Source organism: Rhineura floridana, chromosome 8 (genome assembly GCF_030035675.1).
Source record: "Rhineura floridana isolate rRhiFlo1 chromosome 8, rRhiFlo1.hap2, whole genome shotgun sequence".
NCBI classification, from domain to species: Eukaryota; Metazoa; Chordata; class Lepidosauria; order Squamata; family Rhineuridae; genus Rhineura; species Rhineura floridana.
Window position 1 is genome coordinate 67,805,350 of NC_084487.1, and position 12,394 is coordinate 67,817,743.

Below are 12,394 nucleotides of genomic sequence, written 5' to 3' on the forward strand. Positions count from 1 at the left end.
AAGCAGTATACACACAATCCATATCTATTCTGTCATTTCTTATCACTGCATTTTGAGGTATTTTTCTCCAAGCTTTGAACCTAACTGCATTTTAAGCCAGTACACACCCCAAGACTCAGTAGATAGAATACTTGGTCTTTGTCCTGTATCATAGCTAATTGTGTAATAGCTCAGATTCAGCAAAGAAAATATGAAACATTACATTAACATGGGTTAAAAACAGGAAAAAATGTTGACGTGTAAAGCAATTAGTTATATGCCTAAAAGGACTAAGTTATTAGTATTTTAATGAACTAATTTAGCCTTTAGCCTTTGGCCTTTTGTGAGACCAGGGTCAAACCTGTATTGGTAAACTGGTTTTTTATTTTGCTACACACACATACACGAGTTCAGTTTTAATTGAGAACTTTATGAAGAAGCAACTCCATCTACTACTTTCTTTCTTACCTCCCCAAGTCCACATTAACTGCTTTTCCCTTTGTTATCAGACAGGGTAAAACAACAGGTCTTGGGACTATCAGCAGTTATTTTTGGCATAAGATCTTTTTCCTAATGTGCAACATTGTCCAAGCCGCCCAACATTTTCAAGGGGCTCAGTCAAAATTTTGGATAGGTGAGGAATACATGAATATTCATTTGGTTCCTTTTCTTTTCTGAATTAAAAACAGATAAAAACATAATAACTTCTACATGCCTGGGTAGGCTTGCTTAAGCAAAAATGTTTTTAGCAGGTGCCAAAAACAGCACAATGAAGGTGCCTGCCTAATGTCAATCGGCAGGGAGTTCCAAAGCATAGGTGCTGCCACACTAAAGGATTGATTTCTTACAAGAGCAGAGCAAGTACTATGGAACCCTGACTGGTTGTGGGATGCTGAGTTTTCTGCCTGACTCATAGAAATCTTGTAGTTGGTATGGTATTGCATTTAGGAAATCATCACTATCTTTTATTTTTCTATTTGCATTTCATTTACCTCTGACCTCACTCTTACAACCATAGAAGAAACAATGTATTTCCATGCACTCAGCTGAACTCGCTGATGATGCTCCTTGTTGGTTGCATGAAGGTTTGTTTCCTGCCCAATAGTGATAAAAGAGAATTCACACTGGCACATGTGGCTTCAATTGCCTGTGAAGATAGACCAACCCATGCATGTTTTCCCTCTGTCAAATATTACTAACTGGAATTGTGTTGGCTGTCAAAGTGAGTTTATAGCAGCCCATGTGGTAGGCAGGAAAGGGTAGAGAATCTTCTTAACTCTTACTCATATCTCAAACCTCTCTCTGAAGTGAAGGGTCAAGTCTGTAAAGAAGTTTGGAACAGCCACATTAAAAGGGTATTCCAGGCAGTGGTTGCCAACCCTGCTTTGATATAGATATCTTTGCAGAGGATCCCTAGTCAAACCTTACCAACAGCACAATCCTAACTTCATCTCAGATGTAAGTCTGAGATTAGTCCCTTAGTAAGTGTGTTTAGAATTGCAGCCTTCAGGGGCATCCATCTTTACTCCTGAGTGCTCCCATCTAACATCTCCCCAACACTAGGCTCCCTTCTTCCTACAATGGCCTTCTGGTGACTAGGCTGGCCTGAGGGCACTTAAACCCTTCTTGCCAGAAGCAAGCAGGCTAGATTAAATGTTCCCTACCCAGGCTTCCTAAACAGGAAGGAAGAAATGATCCCGTCACTTTAGCTGGACCTGGGAATATCCTTTTTTAGCTAAGAATTCTCTTAATCTCTAATCAGAGATTCTTTTTTTGTTTGAATTATATGCTCCAAGAAACTGTGGTTGATGCTTAATGGATCATGCTTAATGACTCGCCCCTGAAATTCCATGGTTTGGAATGCCTCTGACTTGGTAACCCTATAAAAGTCATATAATTCTAACTACTCAGGAATTAAAACTGTCAACAGTGTTCCTCAGGTTCATATTTCACTTATTGGCAATACCTGGATTCTTTTCTGTCTTTTATCCCACAAGAAACCAGCAATTGCCCTAGGTAAAGAAGTGCATGTAGGAGAATGAAGAAAATGGCAGAGGAGCCATTCTGCTATGTCTAGGATATAACCCTCACTTCACTTCCCTCCTCTGCAATTTCAATGTGGGTAGCACACTTGTGTTAATCAATTTGATGTTTACATAAATGTATGTATTAAATCTATGTTTATGCTCATGCTTATCAATTGTTTAACCTTTATTATGGGCAACCTTTACTAAATAGATTTATTTGACACATTCCAATATTCTTCCAGAGCTATTAACTGAGGAGCTATATTTCAAACAGTTAAGCCAACAGTTACCCAGATTCGAGCCATTTCAGCACAAAGTCCTGCTGTAGGAGGAATTGTTAACAGAGGCTACAATTGCCCCCCAAAGATGTACCTATACAGATCCAAACCTGAGAATCATAACACATCAAAGGGAACTCACTCAGAATAATCCAGCATTTTAGAACTGACATCACAGAAGTGAATTTATTTAAACAAAACGCACCTGTAGTACACACATGAAATTAATGGGTCAATGAACACAGGATAGGTGTTGATGCACGGACAACTCTATGAATTTTTTTTTTCATGGCTAATTGAATAAAGCTGTTTAAAAGAACCTGATGTTCTGTAGCTAAGGACCAACAGTGAAAATAAAAGTATAAAAAGTCAGCAAAATCTGCAAAAGTAAATTGTGACAGGGATAAATTGCAACCTAACAATTTAAGGCATGCTTAAAAATAGAATTAGTACTCCATGAAACAGTAAAAAGACATGATATTTGAATCTATTGCGAGACGTGCTTGAGTGTCTACCATCTCAATACCAACAAATCTGCAGATGAACTGGACAAATACAGTTTCTTGAATAAAGGGTAGTAATTATTCATTCTGTTCCATGTCTTATAAAAATATAGCACTAAGCCATTGGCTTGCTCTATCACAACATGAAAAAAATTAAGCTTATAATATTCTGTTTAGCTTGGTTTCTTTCATTTTCTTTTGACAGCACACCTAAACCACGAATACATTCAGTGGCAGACATTTGTTTCTGATAATATCTATTGCTGGATAAGTTCTTTTAGCGAATGTAAAAACTATGGAAGGGAAAAAATTATAACCAGATTAGTGTGTGTGTGGGTCCCTCTACTACAATAGATAGGGTGGGCACAATATTTTCAACTTTAACCATAAATAGAATCTGCTCTGTTTGAACATCCCGTGAACTAACATCACCAAACTAGTTGCTTTTTGGTTTTTTCATTCCAAATCATCTACAGAACCACAAACTGGACTTTATCTCCAGTCATTTGAAACTATCCCTGTGACTGCAGAATAATGAATTCAAAGAGGAATAGGTACAAAAGAGAACAACTAAGATGTTCACAGATATGAAGAATTTATTTTATGAGCAGAGATTAAGAGTTTAGCAAAAGGAGTTTAGGAAGCAATGTAGCAGGACTCTACAAATATATTACAGGGGAATCATGCAGAAGAAAAAGATACATTATTTGGGTTCTTCAAATGCTCTGGGTAGAAGCAGAATTAGACATCACCCAATTTAGGCTTGAGATTAATGAGATACTAAACTATCAAAAGGTGTCTACATTTGTTATACACTTCTTGGAACAAATGAAGGAGTAAAGGCCTCATTGCTCTGAAAACTGAGTTAGCTAAATTTATAAAGAATAATCCTGTAAAATGAATGTATGGCAGCAAATAATTTTATCTGGAATTATAAAAAACTAAGACGAAAATTAAAGATGGTGTACATCCAGAGAGAGAAAAGAGGTCATTCTTTTCCTGATGTAAAAACCTTCTTTGTTGCAAGCTGTTGTACTGCACACCCACCTATGCCTTGAGGAAAATGGATGTTTGTGCAAGAACCATCAAATTGTGGAGGAAGGAAGGTTGGGAATCCATCAATGAACACTAGCTAAAAATCTGTCTTTATGGATTCTCATGTAAATATTACATGTTCAGTACAAAGTAATAGAAAATGCATGCATACAACAACAACAAAATTACAAGTGCCTAGTGCTGTATAGCATTGACCATATAATGTTGTTTCCCTTTCATCTCATTGAAACCATCTCACTTTTAGATGAAATTAGCTGAATGGAGTCCATTTCAAAAATGCTTTTATAATATTCAAAATTACCTCTAAGTCAGGTTGTTGATTATAGAAAAGGATGTATAGATAGCCAGTCCATTAAAAAGAAAGACAAAAAAAGATTGATTGTTGAGGAATAAGTAGCTTTCCTGTTGATGCAAAAAATTGGTGGCAAGTGTAACATAGTGGTGCATTTAGACAGAGCATGACTAACAAAGGCAGATTTTTGTGGTTTGTAAAAGTGACTGTGTAGACCAGTATTCTTTAACGGTCTCGCCCTTGCATGTCAAATCCTGTGTGACTCTGAAATCAGCAACTCAGTCATCACTGCATGGAAGTCATCCAAATGGTATCTCAAGAATGCAACATCTTGAAAATATTTATATGCAATTCTGAGAACATCACTGCTTCCAACACTTGAGATAGCCATTTATTGGGACTGGGAAATGGGTTGATTCATTATGGTAGACTAGGAGGATTAGTGGAATTCTCTCTCCATAACACTCAATCCAATTTCTCAGATGACCTTTTTGTGGGTCAGGTAAATAATAACTAGAACAAATTAGGATATATTCATTAATAGGCAAAAAAAACCCTTGCGGTTTAAGAATGTGCCTATAGCCAACAGATATTTCTATCAAACTTTAAAAAGCAGGGAAATTGGGCAGCTATAGTGAATGCACCAGGAGAGCAGGAGACCTGACCTCCTCTCTGAGATACTGTACTGCCCTACAAATTAGTCAAAAGGCAAACACAATTTGGGTTGGTTTTTCACAGTCCAATCCACTTTCTGTGTAGCTTGGGAAAATTTGGTAACATGTACCTCTGAGCATATGGTGAGCGCTGGTAACACCTGCCATCTCCAAAGGTGGAGAATTATGTTTTTGTATGTTTGTTAGTGTTCTTACTTTGCTTCTTTCCTGTATTACTACTGTTTTTACAGAGAATCTACCCTTGAAAATAAATTTCTCTCATTACTCATCCTAGAAATCTGTGTCAAATTTATTTTTATTAATTTCAAAGCCTTTTTTGGGGAAAAGGTTTTGTGATCAGATGAAACCAAGATAGAGCTTTTTGGCCAAAACTCAAAAGTGCTATGTGTGGTGCAAACCTAACACTACCCATGCCTCAAGACACACCATCCCTACAGTGGAGTATGTTGGTGGCACCATCATGCTGTGGGGATGCTTCTCATCAGCAGGGACTGGGCATCTTGTTAAAATTGAAGGAAGAATTGATGGAGCAAAATACAGGGAAATACTGCAAGAGAACCTGCTTCAGTCCACTAAAAACCTGAAGCTTGGGAGGAAATTCACGTTTCAGCAGGACAGTGATCTCAAGCACAAGTCCAAAGCAACACTGGAGTGGCTCAAGAACAGGCAGGAGTAGACTGACTCTAACATGGAGCTTGAGCAACTGAACTTGGAGAGGGCTCCGGAGTCACAGGAGGAAGATGATGATGAGGAAGAAATGAAGGCAGAAACTGTGCAGCTTGTAGTAACTGCAACAACATCCATGACACGGTTTCTAAATGGATGCTTCCAGAAGAGGCCAGGGCTACCTACCTTGAGGGAACCAACTGCATCCCACCACCTCTCTTCATCGTTGCCATCAGTGTAGCTGAGCTGGCTGTGTTCATTTATTATGCTGCTTCGAAACCCCAGAAACAGTGGATCACTCTAGACAACCAAATCCGGCAAAGCCCTCTTATTTACAGACCTGACAAAAGCAGGAAGCCTGGAGATTCTTGTCTTACATGCTGGCATTGAACATATCTTAAGAAACCTTTTCCTGTAGCTTCTTTTGGGGATTCCCCTAGAAATGGTTCACAAAGGACATAGAGTTGGATTGGTTTATATTTCAGGAGTAATTGGAGGTTTCTTGGCCAGCTCAGTCTGTGATCCCCACCAGGGTCTCGTAGGAGCATCAGGCGGAGTCTATGCTCTTATTGGAGGATACTTCCAAGAAATGATTCCATTGTTTGGAGTTGCCAGATTGCTATTCATCTTCCTAATAGTTGGGACAGATGTAGGATTTGCTTTGTACAGAAGATTTCTTCCTCCTGTGGATGGGCCTGAGATATTCCTCCTTCCGTCAGTGTCTGAATGTCGCAGCTCTTCTCGCTGGTATATTTGGGACTGTTCCTGGGTGTTTTGCCTGCAGTCTTCTCATTCTTTTTCCTCTTTGGCGCATTAAGCAGGGTCAGAATTAAGCAAGGTCTGTGCTGGGGCCACTTCAGTGACTTCTTTGGCAGATCTGTAAGGAGCTTCAACTAACATGGGAAAGAAAGCGGAGGGATGCTTTGCATGATCCAAGTTGCAGGAGAAAGTGGGTGTATGAGAAGACCTGAACTACTGCTCAGTGATAATGTGTGGAAAGACAGAACTTAACTTCCTCGGTGAGTCTATGTGTGAGTATCTGTAGTCTATGCAGCCCCACACAAGGAAGGTGCATTTGCTATTGCCTCATTTGCCCTTGTAACATGTATACGTTTTAAATTGTGTTTTAAATTGTTTTTAAAAGATGTGTTTTTAAATTTGTATATTCGTTTTTAATGTTTTTAGTTATTGTAAACTGCCCAGAGAGCTTCAGCTATGGGGCAGTATATAAATAAAATAAATAAATAAATAAATAAAAAGGAAAATGGCCTATAGAGGCCCAGTCAAAGTCCTGAACTGAATTCTGAATCTGTGGTGCTCTTTGAAAATTGTAGTGCACAATGCCCTGGAGTGAATCTGCCAAGAAGAATGGGCCAAAATCCCTCTGACACTGTGTGCAAAGCTGGTACATACCCACCCCAAAAGGCTTAAAGCTGTTATTGCAGTGAAAGGTGGCTCTATCAAATATTAATATGTGGGGGTTGAATACTTATGCAAGCAACATGTTTCAGTTTTTTCTTACAAACATTTCCCAACATAAAACCAATGTCACCTGACAATAATTGATTTTGAGTTTCAGTGTTTCAAAATAAAATATCATACAGATTTGTAATTCAGTAATATGAGAGCACTGGTCAGGGGTCTGATTACTTTTGCAAGGCACTGTATGTCTATAATTTGAGAACACATGTCATAGGAAGTTTCCATAATTAGTAATATATATATATAACTAATGAGAGCCAGTGTGGTGTAGGGGTTAAGGTGTTGGACTACGACCTGGGAAACCAGGGTTCAAATCTCCACACAGCCATGAAGTTCACTGGGTGACCTTGGACCAGTCACTGCCTCTCAGCCTCAGAGGAAGGCAATGGTAACCCCCCTTTGAATACCGTGAAAACCCTATTGATAGGGTTGCCATAAGTTGGAATCAACTTTTTTACATTTTATACAATACTAAATAGCTCGGTGTGGATGCAATCAAGAGGTGGAGTATTAGTGTGAATCAAGAGAAGTACTCAGTGTAAATGGAAGAGACTTCAACTGATACAATAGACTGTCTGGATCCAAGCCAGTGACTCCAATTCCAGGTTCTTCTATCTATCAGCTACTTTACACTGACCCCGGGATGTCAGCTATAGATATGCAAGCATAAACTCATGTCAGCAATAGGCCAGCTTAATCTGTCATATGACAGGCTGATATTAAGAACAGATACATACTGTATAAGACAAAAGCAATATCAACTAATGAAAATTATAATTAATACTTTTCTGATCATTATAAGCAGTAAATGAAAATAGCCAGGTATCGTGTAATCTGAATCCAAAGCAAAAAACTTTGTCAGCACAAAGATTTCCACTTGAGCAATGGAACATTCCTCCCTTTCCTCTTCCAAGCATCCTCTAAATCTGTTCTAGGAGCAGATTTTTGGGAGAGTGCAGGGTGTGCACAGAGAAGGGATGTCCCATTGCACAAACATAAATCCTTGCACTGATGGGATGCATTGGTTGGATCTCATTCTGTATGATTTTAAAGCTCAATTTTTAATTGGCTGCTGTAAAGAAAACGAGTCTATTTATACTGCACCTGTTTCTTCATTCTTTGTTTTGCATATAAGATTAAGCTCAACATACAGAAGTTTTTTTTAAAAAAAACATCCTCTATATACTTCTATTTAATTGCAATTAAAAGTCCACCTTCTTGCTTGTGCCTAATTCACCTGTCACTATCAAAATAATTCACCATCTGTTTTCAGGGTTTCTGTGATCAACATAATACAGATAGATATGGACTGCCTTCAAGTTGATTCCGACTTATGGCGACCCTATGAATAGGGTTTTCATAGTAAGCGGTATTCAGAGGGGGTTTACCATTGACTCCCTCTGAGGCTGAGAGGCAGCGACTGGCCCAACGTCATCCAGTGAGCTTCATGGCTGTGTGGGGATTTGAACCCTGGTCTCCCAGGTCGTAGTCCAGCACCTTAACCACTACACCACACTGGCTCTCAATCAACATAATGGAAAGTATAAATTTTAGAAGTATTTCAGTGACAAATGGTATCTAAATCAATCTTCCACTGAAAGCAGTAATAAAGAACAGAATAAACTACTCTTAGTTATGAACAGAAGAAATTTATTTTTATCATCACCCACAGCCTATATTTTCTGTACTGATTATTACACTGTTACTATATGAATGTAGGCACAATAAAATGGTGCTATCAAATTCAACATGTCTGGATGCAAACATTATCAAAAGAATGTGAGATGTCAGAACATTTTTAGATTGCATTAAAGTCAGTGTCTTTCTAAAGGTGCATTATACTTTCCCCTTTAGGCAGTGTAATTTTAATCAGGGTGACCCTGAGGGCAGCATGTATATTAAATAATTAGATTAATTGGCTAAGATTTTGACCTATTCCCTCTTCACAGGTTTCTCTTCTCAGTCTTCTCCAAATGCTCTGAAAACATTTGTACAACATTTGAAAACAAAGCTGGCACTAATGGAGGAATGTGACTATGTCATATTAGTGCAAAAACCATATATGACTTGGCTGTACTACAATTCTGTTTGGGGAACTCAGCTGATACAGTGTTTCACATATAAGGGATATATGGCCACTGACCCTTTTACCTCAAATATGTCTTTGATTGGGGCTAGTGTCTGTGATGTGCCAATTGGTTTCTACAGAATTTATGAGTGATACACGTGAACTCTGATTTGTGCCTATTAACAGTTGCACTCCACATGATCAGCAAGTACTGTCTTATAATATAGTACATGCACCTCTAGGACTTGCTTCTATCCACTAGGGATGGTTCACTGAAACTTTGACAACTATTTGCAGACTTCTTGTTGTATAATTTCTACAACTATTTGTATTGACTTCTTGAAAATGGCTTCCTTTGAACCAATTCAGTGCATTTGGAAGCAGACTGCTTATCCTTTTCACAATTATAGAGGCAGAATCACAGTTTATTTCAAATGGGTCCCTTTCATGAAATATCGCTAGAGACATGATTCTTCTTTAGATGCTGAGATTTAATTGGGATTTTACCAAGTTGAGTTGAACAATTTAATCCATATACTTCTCTAGCCTTCTAGATCAATTCATTGTGTGAAATAAACTTTATTTAGCCTCTGTGCTGTCACATACACTATTAGGCCTAAGCTGTGATTACTCCAGCTATTTCAGTCTCCTTTTCTCCTTTCATTTTTCTGCTTTGAATTTTCAAAACACTGTAGAAATGTAGATATAGGTTAATTTATTCCTGAGGTGGAGCTGTGTGATATGGAATTCATACCTCCATGGATGAATCACTTCAACAGCTATGTCTCAATGTTCTCCATTACACACAAACCTTATGCTTATCATTTTCTAACAGCAACTATTTAGCCTTCCCAGATATTCAGATGGTACTTCCATAGGCCTCTGAAAGACCTAAGAATTCATCACTACTTGCTACAGAGTCATACATATTTCAAACACAGGTAAACATTTTTGAGCTGTTGCAGATTTTTCTGCATTTAACATTTAATTGAAGTGTACATGAGATTCACTTTCTTTGGCTTCCTCATTTTGCCTTCAAGTACACTTCTGGGTTACCCAAGAACAGTTGCAGCTATAGCTTCCAAGATACAAAATTTACCTGTCCAGTAGGCTGTAGAAGACATTCTAAAAAAAGACCCTTTAATTTGTAGGACACAATGATGGTGATGACACTGATGATGATGAGTGGCAATCTTTTCTCAGAGGAACTTTACTACATGTACCACAAATCTCATGTTCACCAATATGGAGGTGTATTGCAGCGCATAGCCGGGAAATGAAGAGGCAAGACAAGATGAGGTGTGGGTAAATCAAGGGCCACGTTTATTGGAATAAAGCCAATTATATGCTTGATTGCATAATAAATGATCTACAGAGACAATTGCGGAACCTATCTCCTACCCAATCGAGCGAGGGCACCCTGCCATGGGAAAGCAGGGTGGTCCAAGCCTAATCCCCTTTTCCGGGCCCCATCCCTGCAGGGTGGTTAGGGAGGCCTTCCTGCTCCACCACCCCCAGGGCTGCACAACCTCTGAGTGGGTGCTACAGGTTAGCCCCAAAGGTGAGCCTTATCCTGCCAACCGCCCACACAACCTGGAAGGCAGACCTTAGAACCCACCAATCACCTTAAAGGGTGTGTAAGGGTAGTCACCAACCCCTACCTTGTGAAATTCCGCACATATCTGCCAAACGTGACCAAATAACCTATTTACGGATTAAACTACAAGGCCAGGCAACAAATCAGCCAAATCCAATTAAACCAAATAAAGTTGAGCAAATCAGCCGAATTAGAAGAACAGTACAGGGTAGGCAAAAAACTCACCAACAAACAAAGGTTGGCGAGCTAAAAATTCCTACCCGGCCCTGAAGCAACCAGCTACACTTGTACTGCCCTGAAGGGAGGGTGGATGAGTGTCACGTGAGGCCAAAAACAGCTACCTTGCGTCGCCCCCTACACGACAGGCACACATGGCCATGCCGCGCTAAAGGTAAGGGGGCGTTGAAGTCATTCCAGGTCTTCCCCAGCATGGCTGCAAAGGCCCACCATCGCCAGAGCCCTTGGGTCTGACGATGGTGGGAAGAATAGATGCAGCTATTAGGGAAAGACAGTGTAAACTTACTCTGACAGAGATGCAGACAGATAGAAAAAGCAAGTTCAGACGTTTTAACACACACACACCCTCCAGTCCAGTTAACATAAAAGCAAAAGGAGAAAAAAAGTTTCACTATATTACAAAGGCATTCTAGAACAATATAGAAAAAAGATTTTTAATGAAAGTAAGTAAATGATCAATAGATCCATTGATAGATTGATATTGCCCTAGCATTGAGATGGCTTTCATGCTTTGGGAAATAACGAGTAAGTAAGTGATTGTAAAGAGGAAAAATGGATTCGAATCCCCCCACAGCCATGAAGCTGACTGGGTGACCTTGAGCCAGTCACTGCCTCTCAGCCTCAGAGGAAGGCAATGGTAAACCACCTCTGAATACTGCTTACCATGAAAACCCTATTCATAGGGTCGCCCATAAGTTGGAATCGACTTGAAGGCAGTCCATTTCATTTCATTTTTTTCTTTGAACAACTGCTTCCTAGTTTAATCAGAGACGTAGACAGCTGCTAAACTCTGAACAAGAAACATGTAAAATAAAAAGGTACCTAAAATAGAAATGGATCAAAGTAAAAACATATTTCATTTTCAATTCAACCAGTTATATGTTGTTGTGGGTAGTGATACCATGTCCCAGGAGGGATTTAATTCTGGGAATGATCTATCGTCCCCCTGATCAAAATGCTCAGGGAGACCTTGAGATGAGATATGAAATTGAGGAAGCATCCAAACTAGGAAATGTCGTAGAAATGGGTGACTTCAACTACCCAGACATACACTGGCCGCATATGTGTTCCAGTCATGACAAAGAAGCAAAATTTCTAGATATTCTAAATGACTATTCCCTAGACCAGTTGGTCATGGAATCGACCAGAGGGATGGCAACCCTGGACTTAATCCTCAGTGGGGACCGGGACCTGGTGCGAGATGTAAGTGTTGTTGAACTGATTGGGAGCAGTGACCATAGTGCTATTAAATTAAACATACATGGCCAATGGCCAATTGCCAAGAAAATCCAACATGGTCACTTTTGACTTCAAGAGATGAAACTTCACAAAAATGAGGGAAGTGGTAAAAAGAAAGCTGAAAAACAAAGTCCAGAGGGTCACATCACTCAAAAATGCTTGGAAGTTGTTTAAAAACACTATATTAGAAGCTCAACTGGAGTGCATACCGCAGATCAGAAAAGGTACCGTCAGGGCCAAGAAGATGCCAGCATGGTTAACGAGCAAAGTCGAGGAAGCTCTTAGAGGCAAAAAGT

General features: G+C 39.3%; 1 protein-coding gene and 1 pseudogene across 5 annotated transcripts in view; one reads left to right on the forward strand and one right to left on the reverse strand.

Annotated features, from left to right (window-relative positions):
- NAV3 (neuron navigator 3) overlaps positions 1 to 12,394 on the reverse strand; it is a 1,044,290-nt gene that overhangs the window by 742,817 nt on the left and 289,079 nt on the right. The gene's annotated exons all lie outside the window — the stretch shown is intronic.
- LOC133363335 (rhomboid-related protein 2-like) lies at positions 5,498 to 6,292 on the forward strand (annotated as a pseudogene).